Below are 5,769 nucleotides of genomic sequence, written 5' to 3' on the forward strand. Positions count from 1 at the left end.
TCTGTAACGTAGGGATTTCTATATGTCTTTATTTAGTGGTTACATTAGTGACAAAGGCTAAACTTTTAGCTTCAGTAACGTGTACATATCTCCCCTTTTTATAAAACGACTTGGTTGAAAACTGTTCCAGAGCCACTGTTGTTTCATCAGTGAAAAGTACATCATGAAATGCCTCTCCCTGTTCAATCCACTGGAAAAAAGAAAAGGAGCATAAAGCTTCTGATGGTCATAAACGATATTCATTTAGGAGCAGCATCAGAGGTATGTTTTTAACTGCACTGCATTGGAGAGAATACCATAGTGTGTTTTTTTTTTTTACTCCCTGGCGGAAACTGGCTTCCAGAAGAATCAGTATGGCTCAGAGATTAAATAAAACTTCACAGACATTAACGAAGAGCATAACGTGTGTACTGTATTCACTGCAAGTACAACCCCCCTCTCTGCAGGAGTGCTGGCTGTGACGAATTGAACCGGTTTCACGGGTATTTTCAAAGTAGGAGGCGAGATTTCCAGCGAAAGACACCTCCCCCCCCTCAAAAACCCAGTAAGTACAGTACTTACTAGTTAAAGGCTAGACTCCCGACTACGGCGAAAGGAACCCTTCTTTCATTAGAAGACAATGAACATATTTTAGCCCTGAATGAATTAATAGCAAACATGGTTTACATAAAAGACATTTTTACAAGAAAGTTTAGCCTTTGTCACTAAAGCCTTCTCCTGCTATGCCCCCAAGCTCTGGAACTCCTTGCCCAAGGATATTAGAGAGTCACCTTCTCTAAACTCCTTCAAATCCAGACTCAAAACCCTCCTTTTCAGAAAAGCCTTTACTTAACTGCTTCCATTCTACACCCCTCTGCTCTTCTTAATACCATCTTCCACGGTCTCCTCTATTGTTATTGTTGTATTGTTGTAATTATAATTGTGTCCTGTCTTGTGAAATTTTCTTATTTATTGTTGTAGTCTTCTTATTTATTGTTATTGTCATCCTGTAAAGCGCTTTGAGAAGCCACCTTTAAAGGCGCTATATAAAATAAAGTTTATTATTATTATTATAATGAAACCACTAAATAAAGACATAAATATAAAAATCTTAAGATTTTTAAAATACATGACTTTGCTAAAATTTATTTGAAAATAAAAACAATTACAACCGCCAGTGGAGAGAGAGAACAGGGGAGGGATGTTGGTTTTGCATAAGGGGCGGGGCTATGGAAATTGGGTCTGTTTGGGAATGTGTAGTTACATGTTCTGGCTGTTTGTGAATTATCGTTGTTGAGTATGGAGTGTTGAGGTATTGATTTTGTGTAATGCTTTATGTTGAAAATTGAGGTTGGATTTTGTTTATGATAAACAGGATAAACTGGGATGGGAGGAAGGTTTGGTTTTGCATAAGGGCGGGATTATGATAATTGGAGGACTTTGCGAGAGTAAAATGGTTTGATTATTTGATTTTGTATTGTGGTCGTTATCTATGTTTTTGGTTGGTATTATGTTTATATGGTTTTTTTTGTTGGTTGGTTGTTATTATGGTTATTAATAATACGATCTATAGTTGAAATCTGAGCCTAAATAAAAAGAAAAAGCAAGTGATTAGGTTTATCAGCAATCTAATTACTTATTCGTTTAAAATGCTATATAAAATAAAGTTTATTATTAATTTGCTGGACAGAGCGGTGAACATTATTATGCATAAGACAAAGATAACGATCCTGATCAGTTTAGAAATCTGTGTACGCTGTAAGGTTTTTACTTCTTAAACTTTTAAAATACATGTTTTGAATAGAAAGAAATCCTCTTCCTGGTACAGTATGTATAGCAAACCAGCACGTCTTTTTTCTCCAATCAGAGGGGTGTCAGATGGTGTCAGCCAATCACCATTCTGAAGCCCTACCATAATCTCTGGTATGGGGAGACCCCAGAATTCTGTCCCATAGTTTAGACAGATGATAGATACTTTTATTGATCCCGTGAGGGAAATAATGTAAATCATTTTCATTTTAGGAAATTATTAAACGCTCGGTTAAAAGCAAAGGAGATTGTCTGTTATAGTGGACATAAAAACAAGAGTTCGCTGGCATTATATCCTGGAAGACACAGACCGGCGCCAGACCGGTAAAATGCCTGATGAACTGGGGATTGGACAGTTTCCAAGTGCTTGTACAATCGATGGAAATGTTCAAATAAATGTGCAAAAGAAATAAACAAAATAATCATTTATTTCTTTATCATATTGGGTAGCTAATGTCCTCTCTTTGCTAGTTAGTGGCTGTGTTTCTGCGTTGGGTAGCAACGGGTGACTGTTCTCAGGCGGAAGATGTAAACAGCTTAATGTTCGTGTTAAATAATTTTTTTAAATTAAAATTCATTCTATACAGCAATCGCATATTTGGGTACCGTTTCATAAAACTTTCATGCTTAAAATGTTTAGGGAGAAATGGAAGACTGGTGTGTATTTTTTCTTTAAACTACCAAGACCAGCCATACACAGTACAGTTTACATACATACAGTAATGTTTATGTTCCTAAATTAATATCGTTTATGACCTTCAGATGCGTTATGCTCCTCTTCTTTTTATGCTCAGCTACTAAAATTTCCCTTTAGTGGTAAAATCCATATAAATATTCAAAACTAAGCGGATTAAAATGTGCACAGTAAAGACATTAAATGATTAAATCTTTGCACTACCAACCAATGCACCACGAGTGCCTCTGTCGGTCATTTTGGCCAGCCAATCACTTGCCCTGCGGTGCCCTCCGGTGCCCCGCGGTGGCTTGTGGGTAGGTTACTGTACCGCGGGTTTTTACCGCGCATTTTGAATGGCTGCATCTGTAAGTCTACTGTAGCTGAATATATTTCATGTAAAAGCAGAAATGTTACACATCATATTTTAGATTTTGTGTAGTTGCTAGCGTTGAACTGTGTGTTGGATGCACATGAATATATTCATTATATGCCAGCGCACCTCACCGTGCCACAACACACAGCTGCCAGCGCACCTCACCGTGCCAGGCCACCACTGCATCACCCACCTGCCAGCGCACCTCACCGTGCCCGGCCACCACTGCATCACACAGCTGTCAGCGCACCTCACCGTGCCAGGCCACCACTGCATCACACAGCTGCCAGCGCACCTCACCGTGCCAGGCCACCACTGCGTCACATAGCTGCAAGCGCACCTCACCGTGCCAGGCCACCACTGCGTCACACAGCTGCCAGCGCACCTCACCATGCCAGGCCACCACTGCATCATACAGCTGCCAGGGCACCTCACCGTGTCAGGCCACCACTGCGTAACACCACATAGCTGCCAGCGCACCTCACCATGCCAGGCCATCACTGAGTCAGAGATTAAATAAAACCTCACTCGCACCAAACAAATTTATATTTCTAAATATCACAACATGATCAAATTTAAGTCATTTTAATAACAATGAATAGTCACCTAGGCTACACATCCTTAATCTCTTTAATGCTACATAGGGCATCCTAGTGAAAAGTATTAAGGAGGTGGTATAAAGAATCTCCACTTAATCTCAATCTCATCTCTACTTAATTGGATTTCTTAGCAAAACCTTAACCCACTTGATATTTGCAGGAAATGTGATTTTTTTTGTTGAACAATTGAGTACGTACTGTACAGCCTTTAATATGTGATAGTGAATTTTCCCGTATTCTGGGGAGGGAAGAGAACTGAAATTAAGGAAATACATATTTAAAGGGGGTGAAAGTCTTAAATGTGTTCTGTCATATCTGTGCATTTGAATAGATTTGTTGTATAATTTATTGTGATTTCACTCTATACAGTACTTGTGTTTCTCAGGAAAAAGTAGTAACATTGGGGATTTGAGGGTACAGAAAATACATTGTACTGTATGGGTAAATGTAAGGTTATGTTAAAAAAGAAACTTTTTGGCACCCTTTTGAACTTGATTATTAGACACCTGTTGAATCTCAACCGGGGTTTCTTGAGACATCATTCAGCGAGCGAAGCCTCTCTCTGGACTCCGCACTGAGTTGAAAGCTACGCGAGCTGCTCACTGCTTGTCCTGTACTGTTACCAGAAATCAAGATAAATCATGTCAGACATTTTTCCATCTTTAATGTGACCTTGCAACCAACAAAATTCAAGAGAAAACAGATCATTATTAGGAAAAATAATTGAAATTAAAAAACCTACTGTCACAGACGTCCAACGGGACTAACCGTGGAGAGCAGGATAGCAGGAAACGACCCATATGCGTAGCGGCGGAACGGGGAGTTAGCCCGGGCTCGTTCGTGCAAAGTGTTCAGGAGTGCCGTATAGAAACCAATGCCCTCAGGTAGCGGATGTGGGGCGACCTGGTTCTAGGCGGGTCTCAGGACATCCGAACGTCAATGCTGAGCCAGGGCAGAGTATAAGACCCGGAAATATATAGCCCCAGAGAGAGAGAAACACCGGAAGGACAGCAAATAACCGGAAATGAGAGACAGGACAGAGAAGGAGCGCCCTCTGGCTGCAGAGGGCATGATACCTACAACACTCTGGTTGCATAAGTGTGCACACCCTTTTATAATGTGGGCTGTAGCTGTTTTCAGAGTTAACCAATCACATTCAAAATCATGTCCAAAGTTAAGCAGCATTCACCTGCCATTAATGAAAGTGATTCTGATTAACCCCAAATAAAAATCAGCTGTTCTTGTAGGACTTCCTTGAAACTTCCGGGGTTGAAGTCTATTGGGATAGCCATGGTCCTCAAGGAGGTGATTAAAAATATTTGGGATCTTATTGTTGAAAGGTACTGATCGGGAGAGGGATATAAAAGAATATCAAAGGCATTGGATGTACCATGGAGCCCTGTGAAGATTATCATCAAATGTGGCACCACAGGGATATTGACAAGATCAGGACAACTCTCCAAAGTTAATGACGGGACAAGGAGAAAACTTATTAGGGAAGCTACCAAGAGGCCTACAGAAAGCTACAGAGGCCTACAGAGCTGCAGGAATTTTTGGTGGGTATTGGTCACTCCTTGCATGTGACAACAATCTCCCGTATTCTGCATGTCTGGGCTATGGGGTAGGAGGCAAGACAGAAGCCATTTTTCACAAAAAAATAAATCTAAATTTTGCAATAAAATGTATTCAGTCACCCTAAAAAATGTCTTATGGTCTTATAAGACAAAGGGTGAGCCTTTTGGCCTTAAGTTTAAAAGATCTGTTTGGTGCAACAGAGCCCATCATCACACACCACTTGGTGGTGGAAGCATCATGCTTTGGGGATGCTTTTCTTCAGCTGGGACAGGGGCTCTAGTCAAAATACATAGGATAATGACTAGCTCCAAATATCAAGATATTTTGGCACAAAACCTGCTGGCCTCTGTCAGAAACCTGTCATCTAGACACTGTTCCCAGAGCTGGATAAGTGACTCCAGATTCTACAGCTCTCTAGCAATAGAGAAAGTCAGGCTACAGAAGTGGAGAAATGGCTACAATGTGGAAAAATATTACCGAGACGAGTAAATTTCTTGAAGTTGAATACTTTATACAAGTTACCCCTTCCCACCTGGCAAAATTTAAGGGCTTCAGTACAAAAGCTGGCTGAAACAAGCGATCGCTATTATTACACGTTTTTGCAGACCTCACGGTGCTCTACACTGCTCTTTTCTAAACTGAGCTGCTCATTTGGAAACCAAAAGGCAACAGAGAGGCATTCTTATACTGGGAGCCGAACCCTGGCCACCTGGGTGAAAACCAGGAATCCTAACTGCTAGATCAACGTAGTCATTCTG

Source organism: Lepisosteus oculatus, chromosome 14 (assembly GCF_040954835.1).
Source record: "Lepisosteus oculatus isolate fLepOcu1 chromosome 14, fLepOcu1.hap2, whole genome shotgun sequence".
Lineage (NCBI taxonomy): Eukaryota > Metazoa > Chordata > Actinopteri > Semionotiformes > Lepisosteidae > Lepisosteus > Lepisosteus oculatus.